The 10,704-nt window shown below is 50.5% G+C and overlaps 1 non-coding gene across 1 annotated transcript; it reads right to left on the reverse strand.

Moving 5' to 3' along the window:
• Positions 1 to 1,443: 1,443 nt before the first annotated feature.
• On the reverse strand, positions 1,444 to 1,515 carry trnae-cuc (transfer RNA glutamic acid (anticodon CUC)). Its single transcript has one exon. It is a non-coding gene; the product is annotated as a tRNA-Glu (tRNA).
• Between the last annotated feature and the right edge of the window lie 9,189 nt (positions 1,516 to 10,704).

Consider the following 10,704-nt stretch of genomic DNA (forward strand, 5'->3'; position numbering starts at 1 on the left):
AGAATGAGGACGCTTTACATTCCTTTAACCTACACAGCATGTGGGTGGGGGGCTTCCAGAGTCTTGTAGTGGACTTGGTGTGCAAGAAAGCACACGCTTCCCTGACCGGGAATCGAACCCGGGCCGTGGCGGTGAGAGCGCCGAATCCTAGCCACTAGACCACCAGGGACACCGTTTTCAGCCACGTCTGAAAGGAAGGAGATAGGATTAAGTTCAGGGGCTAGGGCTAGGCTTTTGCCAGATGTACTCGTTCTACAATCATAGAAGAGCATCCGAGTCTGTCCTAAATGCACTTGTCAGTTTTCAGTCCAACTCTTTAGGCTAGCACCTTTGATAGCTCAGTTGGTAGAGCAGAGCACTGTTGTTGTTAATAAGGCGATCCTTAGGTCGCGGGTTCAAATCCGGCTCGAAGAAGACTTTTCTTTTCCCTCGCGCCACTGCGGGATATCATGGCCAGGTGCCTGCCTGCAGATGCGCTGGCATGCCAGAGTGCAATATGCTGAAGGCAGTGACGGATAATTTACACTGTTCCATTCAAATTTCTCAAACTTTATCTTGCCTCCCTAAAAGACTTGCAGACTTGAAAGCATAAAGCCACGCTGGTGTGGGTGTGTGGAGGTGGTGAATGAGGCAGCAACGTGTCGTTTAGAAGTTTGGCAAAAAAGGAAGTAGCAGAAGGAGGACGCTTTACATTCCTTTAACCTACACAGCATGTGGGTGGGGGGCTTCCAGAGTCTTGTAGTGGACTTGGTGTGCAAGAAAGCACACGCTTCCCTGAGCGGGAATCGAACCCGGGCCGTGGCGGTGAGAGCGCCGAATCCTAGCCACTAGACCACCAGGGACACCATTTTCAGCCACGTCTGAAAGGAAGGAGATAGGATTAAGTTCAGGGGCTAGGGCTAGGCTTTTGCCAGATGTACTCGTTCTACAATCATAGGAGAGCATCCGAGTCTGTCCTAAATGCACTTGTCAGTTTTCAGTCCAACTCTGTTGGCTAGCACCTTTGATAGCTCAGTTGGTAGAGCAGAGGACTGTAGTTGTTAATAAGGCGATCCTTAGGTCGCGGGTTCAAATCCGGCTCGAAGAAGACTTTTCTTTTCCCTCGCGCCACTGCGGGATATCATGGCCAGGTGCCTGCCTGCAGATGCGCTGGCATGCCAGAGTGCAATATGCTGAAGGCAGTGACGGATAATTTACACTGTTCCATTCAAATTTCTCAAACTTTATCTTGCCTCCCTAAAAGACTTGCAGACTTGAAAGCATAAAGCCACGCTGGTGTGGGTGTGTGGAGGTAGTGAATGAGGCAGCAACGTGTCGTTTAGAAGTTTGGCAAAAAAGGAAGTAGCAGAATGAGGACGCTTTACATTCCTTTAACCTACACAGCATGTGGGTGGGGGGCTTCCAGAGTCTTGTAGTGGACTTGGTGTGCAAGAAAGCACACGCTTCCCTGACCGGGAATCGAACCCGGGCCGCGGCGGTGAGAGCGCCGAATCCTAGCCACTAGACCACCAGGGACACCGTTTTCAGCCACGTCTGAAAGGAAGGAGATAGGATTAAGTTCAGGGGCTAGGGCTAGGCTTTTGCCAGATGTACTCGTTCTACAATCATAGGAGAGCATCCGAGTCTGTCCTAAATGCACTTGTCAGTTTTCAGTCCAACTCTTTAGGCTAGCACCTTTGATAGCTCAGTTGGTAGAGTGGAGGACTGTAGTTGTTAATAAGGCAATCCTTAGGTCGCGGGTTCAAATCCGGCTCGAAAAAGACTTTTCTTTTCCCTCGCGCCACTGCCGGATATCATGGCCAGGTGCCTGCCTGCAGATGCGCTGGCATGCCAGAGTGCAATATGCTGAAGGCAGTGACGGATAATTTACACTGTTCCATTCAAATTTCTCAAACTTTATCTTGCCTCCCTAAAAGACTTGCAGACTTGAAAGCATAAAGCCATGCTGGTGTGGGTGTGTGGAGGTGGTGAATGAGGCAGCAACGTGTCGTTTAGAAGTTTGGCAAAAAAGGAAGTAGCAGAAGGAGGACGCTTTACATTCCTTTAACCTACACAGCATGTGGGTGGGGGGCTTCCAGAGTCTTGTAGTGGACTTGGTGTGCAAGAAAGCACACGCTTCCCTGACCAAAATCGAACCCAGGCCGCGGCGGAGAGGGTGCCGAAACCTAGCCACTAGACCACCAGGGACACCGTTTTCAGCCACGTCTGAAAGGAAGGAGATAGGATTAAGATCAGGGGCTAGGGCTAGGCTTTTGCCAGATGTACTCGTTCTACAATCATAGGAGAGCATCCGAGTCTGTCCTAAATGCACTTGTCAGTTTTCAGTCCAACTCTTTAGGCTAGCACCTTTGATAGCTCAGTTGGTAGAGCAGAGCACTGTTGTTGTTAATAAGGCGATCCTTAGGTCGCGGGTTCAAATCCGGCTCGAAGAAGACTTTTCTTTTCCCTCGCGCCACTGCGGGATATCATGGCCAGGTGCCTGCCTGCAGATGCGCTGGCATGCCAGAGTGCAATATGCTGAAGGCAGTGACGGATAATTTACACTGTTCCATTCAAATTTCTCAAACTTTATCTTGCCTCCCTAAAAGACTTGCAGACTTGAAAGCATAAAGCCACGCTGGTGTGGGTGTGTGGAGGTGGTGAATGAGGCAGCAACGTGTCGTTTAGAAGTTTGGCAAAAAAGGAAGTAGCAGAAGGAGGACGCTTTACATTCCTTTAACCTACACAGCATGTGGGTGGGGGGCTTCCAGAGTCTTGTAGTGGACTTGGTGTGCAAGAAAGCACACGCTTCCCTGAGCGGGAATCGAACCCGGGCCGTGGCGGTGAGAGCGCCGAATCCTAGCCACTAGACCACCAGGGACACCGTTTTCAGCCACGTCTGAAAGGAAGGAGATAGGATTAAGTTCAGGGGCTAGGGCTAGGCTTTTGCCAGATGTACTCGTTCTACAATCATAGGAGAGCATCCGAGTCTGTCCTAAATGCACTTGTCAGTTTTCAGTCCAACTCTTTAGGCTAGCACCTTTGATAGCTCAGTTGGTAGAGTGGAGGACTGTAGTTGTTAATAAGGCAATCCTTAGGTCGCGGGTTCAAATCCGGCTCGAAGAAGACTTTTCTTTTCCCTCGCGCCACTGCCGGATATCATGGCCAGGTGCCTGCCTGCAGATGCGCTGGCATGCCAGAGTGCAATATGCTGAAGGCAGTGACGGATAATTTACACTGTTCCATTCAAATTTCTCAAACTTTATCTTGCCTCCCTAAAAGACTTGCAGACTTGAAAGCATAAAGCCATGCTGGTGTGGGTGTGTGGAGGTGGTGAATGAGGCAGCAACGTGTCGTTTAGAAGTTTGGCAAAAAAGGAAGTAGCAGAAGGAGGACGCTTTACATTCCTTTAACCTACACAGCATGTGGGTGGGGGGCTTCCAGAGTCTTGTAGTGGACTTGGTGTGCAAGAAAGCACACGCTTCCCTGACCAAAATCGAACCCAGGCCGCGGCGGAGAGGGCGCCGAAACCTAGCCACTAGACCACCAGGGACACCGTTTTCAGCCACGTCTGAAAGGAAGGAGATAGGATTAAGATCAGGGGCTAGGGCTAGGCTTTTGCCAGATGTACTCGTTCTACAATCATAGGAGAGCATCCGAGTCTGTCCTAAATGCACTTGTCAGTTTTCAGTCCAACTCTTTAGGCTAGCACCTTTGATAGCTCAGTTGGTAGAGCAGAGCACTGTTGTTGTTAATAAGGCGATCCTTAGGTCGCGGGTTCAAATCCGGCTCGAAGAAGACTTTTCTTTTCCCTCGCGCCACTGCGGGATATCATGGCCAGGTGCCTGCCTGCAGATGCGCTGGCATGCCAGAGTGCAATATGCTGAAGGCAGTGACGGATAATTTACACTGTTCCATTCAAATTTCTCAAACTTTATCTTGCCTCCCTAAAAGACTTGCAGACTTGAAAGCATAAAGCCACGCTGGTGTGGGTGTGTGGAGGTGGTGAATGAGGCAGCAACGTGTCGTTTAGAAGTTTGGCAAAAAAGGAAGTAGCAGAAGGAGGACGCTTTACATTCCTTTAACCTACACAGCATGTGGGTGGGGGGCTTCCAGAGTCTTGTAGTGGACTTGGTGTGCAAGAAAGCACACGCTTCCCTGAGCGGGAATCGAACCCGGGCCGCGGCAGTGAGAGCGCCGAATCCTAGCCACCAGACCACCAGGGACACCGTTTTCAGCCACGTCTGAAAGGAAGGAGATAGGATTAAGTTCAGGGGCTAGGGCTAGGCTTTTGCCAGATGTACTCGTTCTACAATCATAGGAGAGCATCCGAGTCTGTCCTAAATGCACTTGTCAGTTTTCAGTCCAACTCTTTAGGCTAGCGCCTTTGATAGCTCAGTTGGTAGAGCGGAGGACTGTAGTTGTTAATAAGGCAATCCTTAGGTCGCGGGTTCAAATCCGGCTCGAAGAAGACTTTTCTTTTCCCTCGCGCCACTGCCGGATATCATGGCCAGGTGCCTGCCTGCAGATGCGCTGGCATGCCAGAGTGCAATCTGCTGAAGGCAGTGACGGATCATTTACACTGTTCCATTCAAATTTCTCAAACTTTATCTTGCCTCCCTAAAAGACTTGCAGACTTGAAAGCATAAAGCCACGCTGGTGTGGGTGTGTGGAGGTGGTGAATGAGGCAGCAACGTGTCGTTTAGAAGTTTGGCAAAAAAGGAAGTAGCAGAAGGAGGACGCTTTACATTCCTTTAACCTACACAGCATGTGGGTGGGGGGCTTCCAGAGTCTTGTAGTGGACTTGGTGTGCAAGAAAGCACACGCTTCCCTGAGCGGGAATCGAACCCGGGCCGTGGCGGTGAGAGCACCGAATCCTAGCCACTAGACCACCAGGGACACCGTTTTCAGCCACGTCTGAAAGGAAGGAGATAGGATTAAGTTCAGGGGCTAGGGCTAGGCTTTTGCCAGATGTACTCGTTCTACAATCATAGGAGAGCATCCGAGTCTGTCCTAAATGCACTTGTCAGTTTTCAGTCCAACTCTTTAGGCTAGCGCCTTTGATAGCTCAGTTGGTAGAGCGGAGGACTGTAGTTGTTAATAAGGCAATCCTTAGGTCGCGGGTTCAAATCCGGCTCGAAGAAGACTTTTCTTTTCCCTCGCGCCACTGCCGGATATCATGGCCAGGTGCCTGCCTGCAGATGCGCTGGCATGCCAGAGTGCAATCTGCTGAAGGCAGTGACGGATCATTTACACTGTTCCATTCAAATTTCTCAAACATTATCTTGCCTCCCTAAAAGACTTGCAGACTTGAAAGCATAAAGCCACGCTGGTGTGGGTGTGTGGAGGTGGTGAATGAGGCAGCAACGTGTCGTTTAGAAGTTTGGCAAAAAAGGAAGTAGCAGAAGGAGGACGCTTTACATTCCTTTAACCTACACAGCATGTGGGTGGGGGGCTTCCAGAGTCTTGTAGTGGACTTGGTGTGCAAGAAAGCACACGCTTCCCTGAGCGGGAATCGAACCCAGGCCGTGGCGGTGAGAGCGCCGAATCCTAGCCACTAGACCACCAGGGACACCGTTTTCAGCCACGTCTGAAAGGAAGGAGATAGGATTAAGTTCAGGGGCTAGGGCTAGGCTTTTGCCAGATGTACTCGTTCTACAATCATAGGAGAGCATCCGAGTCTGTCCTAAATGCACTTGTCAGTTTTCAGTCCAACTCTTTAGGCTAGCACCTTTGATAGCTCAGTTGGTAGAGCGGAGGACTGTAGTTGTTAATAAGGCAATCCTTAGGTCGCGGGTTCTAATCCGGCTCGAAGAAGACTTTTCTTTTCCCTCGCGCCACTGCCGGATATCATGGCCAGGTGCCTGCCTGCAGATGCGCTGGCATGCCAGAGTGCAATATGCTGAAGGCAGTGACGGATCATTTACACTGTTCCATTCAAATTTCTCAAACATTATCTTGCCTCCCTAAAAGACTTGCAGACTTGAAAGCATAAAGCCACGCTGGTGTGGGTGTGTGGAGGTGGTGAATGAGGCAGCAACGTGTCGTTTAGAAGTTTGGCAAAAAAGGAAGTAGCAGAAGGAGGACGCTTTACATTCCTTTAACCTACACAGCATGTGGGTGGGGGGCTTCCAGAGTCTTGTAGTGGACTTGGTGTGCAAGAAAGCACACGCTTCCCTGAGCGGGAATCAAACCCGGGCCGCGGCGGTGAGAGCGCCGAATCCTAGCCACCAGACCACCAGGGACACCGTTTTCAGCCACGTCTGAAAGGAAGGAGATAGGATTAAGTTCAGGGGCTAGGGCTAGGCTTTTGCCAGATGTACTCGTTCTACAATCATAGGAGAGCATCCGAGTCTGTCCTAAATGCACTTGTCAGTTTTCAGTCCAACTCTTTAGGCTAGCACCTTTGATAGCTCAGTTGGTAGAGCGGAGGACTGTAGTTGTTAATAAGGCAATCCTTAGGTCGCGGGTTCTAATCCGGCTCGAAGAAGACTTTTCTTTTCCCTCGCGCCACTGCCGGATATCATGGCCAGGTGCCTGCCTGCAGATGCGCTGGCATGCCAGAGTGCAATATGCTGAAGGCAGTGACGGATCATTTACACTGTTCCATTCAAATTTCTCAAACATTATCTTGCCTCCCTAAAAGACTTGCAGACTTGAAAGCATAAAGCCACGCTGGTGTGGGTGTGTGGAGGTGGTGAATGAGGCAGCAACGTGTCGTTTAGAAGTTTGGCAAAAAAGGAAGTAGCAGAAGGAGGACGCTTTACATTCCTTTAACCTACACAGCATGTGGGTGGGGGGCTTCCAGAGTCTTGTAGTGGACTTGGTGTGCAAGAAAGCACACGCTTCCCTGAGCGGGAATCGAACCCGGGCCGCGGCGGTGAGAGCGCCGAATCCTAGCCACCAGACCACCAGGGACACTGTTTTCAGCCACGTCTGAAAGGAAGGAGATAGGATTAAGTTCAGGGGCTAGGGCTAGGCTTTTGCCAGATGTACTCGTTCTACAATCATAGGAGAGCATCCGAGTCTGTCCTAAATGCACTTGTCAGTTTTCAGTCCAACTCTTTAGGCTAGTGCCTTTGATAGCTCAGTTGGTAGAGCGGAGGACTGTAGTTGTTAATAAGGCAATCCTTAGGTCGCGGGTTCAAATCCGGCTCGAAGAAGACTTTTCTTTTCCCTCGCGCCACTGCCGGATATCATGGCCAGGTGCCTGCCTGCAGATGCGCTGGCATGCCAGAGTGCAATCTGCTGAAGGCAGTGACGGATCATTTACACTGTTCCATTCAAATTTCTCAAACTTTATCTTGCCTCCCTAAAAGACTTGCAGACTTGAAAGCATAAAGCCACGCTGGTGTGGGTGTGTGGAGGTGGTGAATGAGGCAGCAACGTGTCGTTTAGAAGTTTGGCAAAAAAGGAAGTAGCAGAAGGAGGACGCTTTACATTCCTTTAACCTACACAGCATGTGGGTGGGGGGCTTCCAGAGTCTTGTAGTGGACTTGGTGTGCAAGAAAGGACACGCTTCCCTGAGCGGGAATCGAACCCGGGCCGTGGCGGTGAGAGCGCCGAATCCTAGCCACTAGACCACCAGGGACACCGTTTTCAGCCACGTCTGAAAGGAAGGAGATAGGATTAAGTTCAGGGGCTAGGGCTAGGCTTTTGCCAGATGTACTCGTTCTACAATCATAGGAGAGCATCCGAGTCTGTCCTAAATGCACTTGTCAGTTTTCAGTCCAACTCTTTAGGCTAGCGCCTTTGATAGCTCAGTTGGTAGAGCGGAGGACTGTAGTTGTTAATAAGGCAATCCTTAGGTCGCGGGTTCAAATCCGGCTCGAAGAAGACTTTTCTTTTCCCTCGCGCCACTGCCGGATATCATGGCCAGGTGCCTGCCTGCAGATGCGCTGGCATGCCAGAGTGCAATCTGCTGAAGGCAGTGACGGATCATTTACACTGTTCCATTCAAATTTCTCAAACATTATCTTGCCTCCCTAAAAGACTTGCAGACTTGAAAGCATAAAGCCACGCTGGTGTGGGTGTGTGGAGGTGGTGAATGAGGCAGCAACGTGTCGTTTAGAAGTTTGGCAAAAAAGGAAGTAGCAGAAGGAGGACGCTTTACATTCCTTTAACCTACACAGCATGTGGGTGGGGGGCTTCCAGAGTCTTGTAGTGGACTTGGTGTGCAAGAAAGCACACGCTTCCCTGAGCGGGAATCGAACCCAGGCCGTGGCGGTGAGAGCGCCGAATCCTAGCCACTAGACCACCAGGGACACCGTTTTCAGCCACGTCTGAAAGGAAGGAGATAGGATTAAGTTCAGGGGCTAGGGCTAGGCTTTTGCCAGATGTACTCGTTCTACAATCATAGGAGAGCATCCGAGTCTGTCCTAAATGCACTTGTCAGTTTTCAGTCCAACTCTTTAGGCTAGCACCTTTGATAGCTCAGTTGGTAGAGCGGAGGACTGTAGTTGTTAATAAGGCAATCCTTAGGTCGCGGGTTCTAATCCGGCTCGAAGAAGACTTTTCTTTTCCCTCGCGCCACTGCCGGATATCATGGCCAGGTGCCTGCCTGCAGATGCGCTGGCATGCCAGAGTGCAATATGCTGAAGGCAGTGACGGATCATTTACACTGTTCCATTCAAATTTCTCAAACATTATCTTGCCTCCCTAAAAGACTTGCAGACTTGAAAGCATAAAGCCACGCTGGTGTGGGTGTGTGGAGGTGGTGAATGAGGCAGCAACGTGTCGTTTAGAAGTTTGGCAAAAAAGGAAGTAGCAGAAGGAGGACGCTTTACATTCCTTTAACCTACACAGCATGTGGGTGGGGGGCTTCCAGAGTCTTGTAGTGGACTTGGTGTGCAAGAAAGCACACGCTTCCCTGAGCGGGAATCAAACCCGGGCCGCGGCGGTGAGAGCGCCGAATCCTAGCCACCAGACCACCAGGGACACCGTTTTCAGCCACGTCTGAAAGGAAGGAGATAGGATTAAGTTCAGGGGCTAGGGCTAGGCTTTTGCCAGATGTACTCGTTCTACAATCATAGGAGAGCATCCGAGTCTGTCCTAAATGCACTTGTCAGTTTTCAGTCCAACTCTTTAGGCTAGCACCTTTGATAGCTCAGTTGGTAGAGCGGAGGACTGTAGTTGTTAATAAGGCAATCCTTAGGTCGCGGGTTCTAATCCGGCTCGAAGAAGACTTTTCTTTTCCCTCGCGCCACTGCCGGATATCATGGCCAGGTGCCTGCCTGCAGATGCGCTGGCATGCCAGAGTGCAATATGCTGAAGGCAGTGACGGATCATTTACACTGTTCCATTCAAATTTCTCAAACATTATCTTGCCTCCCTAAAAGACTTGCAGACTTGAAAGCATAAAGCCACGCTGGTGTGGGTGTGTGGAGGTGGTGAATGAGGCAGCAACGTGTCGTTTAGAAGTTTGGCAAAAAAGGAAGTAGCAGAAGGAGGACGCTTTACATTCCTTTAACCTACACAGCATGTGGGTGGGGGGCTTCCAGAGTCTTGTAGTGGACTTGGTGTGCAAGAAAGCACACGCTTCCCTGAGCGGGAATCGAACCCGGGCCGCGGCGGTGAGAGCGCCGAATCCTAGCCACCAGACCACCAGGGACACTGTTTTCAGCCACGTCTGAAAGGAAGGAGATAGGATTAAGTTCAGGGGCTAGGGCTAGGCTTTTGCCAGATGTACTCGTTCTACAATCATAGGAGAGCATCCGAGTCTGTCCTAAATGCACTTGTCAGTTTTCAGTCCAACTCTTTAGGCTAGTGCCTTTGATAGCTCAGTTGGTAGAGCGGAGGACTGTAGTTGTTAATAAGGCAATCCTTAGGTCGCGGGTTCAAATCCGGCTCGAAGAAGACTTTTCTTTTCCCTCGCGCCACTGCCGGATATCATGGCCAGGTGCCTGCCTGCAGATGCGCTGGCATGCCAGAGTGCAATCTGCTGAAGGCAGTGACGGATCATTTACACTGTTCCATTCAAATTTCTCAAACTTTATCTTGCCTCCCTAAAAGACTTGCAGACTTGAAAGCATAAAGCCACGCTGGTGTGGGTGTGTGGAGGTGGTGAATGAGGCAGCAACGTGTCGTTTAGAAGTTTGGCAAAAAAGGAAGTAGCAGAAGGAGGACGCTTTACATTCCTTTAACCTACACAGCATGTGGGTGGGGGGCTTCCAGAGTCTTGTAGTGGACTTGGTGTGCAAGAAAGGACACGCTTCCCTGAGCGGGAATCGAACCCGGGCCGTGGCGGTGAGAGCGCCGAATCCTAGCCACTAGACCACCAGGGACACCGTTTTCAGCCACGTCTGAAAGGAAGGAGATAGGATTAAGTTCAGGGGCTAGGGCTAGGCTTTTGCCAGATGTACTCGTTCTACAATCATAGGAGAGCATCCGAGTCTGTCCTAAATGCACTTGTCAGTTTTCAGTCCAACTCTTTAGGCTAGCGCCTTTGATAGCTCAGTTGGTAGAGCGGAGGACTGTAGTTGTTAATAAGGCAATCCTTAGGTCGCGGGTTCAAATCCGGCTCGAAGAAGACTTTTCTTTTCCCTCGCGCCACTGCCGGATATCATGGCCAGGTGCCTGCCTGCAGATGCGCTGGCATGCCAGAGTGCAATCTGCTGAAGGCAGTGACGGATCATTTACACTGTTCCATTCAAATTTCTCAAACATTATCTTGCCTCCCTAAAAGACTTGCAGACTTGAAAGCATAAAGCCACGCTGGTGTGGGTG

Source organism: Hoplias malabaricus, unplaced genomic scaffold, assembly GCF_029633855.1.
Source record: "Hoplias malabaricus isolate fHopMal1 unplaced genomic scaffold, fHopMal1.hap1 scaffold_330, whole genome shotgun sequence".
In the NCBI taxonomy this organism is placed as follows: Eukaryota; Metazoa; Chordata; class Actinopteri; order Characiformes; family Erythrinidae; genus Hoplias; species Hoplias malabaricus.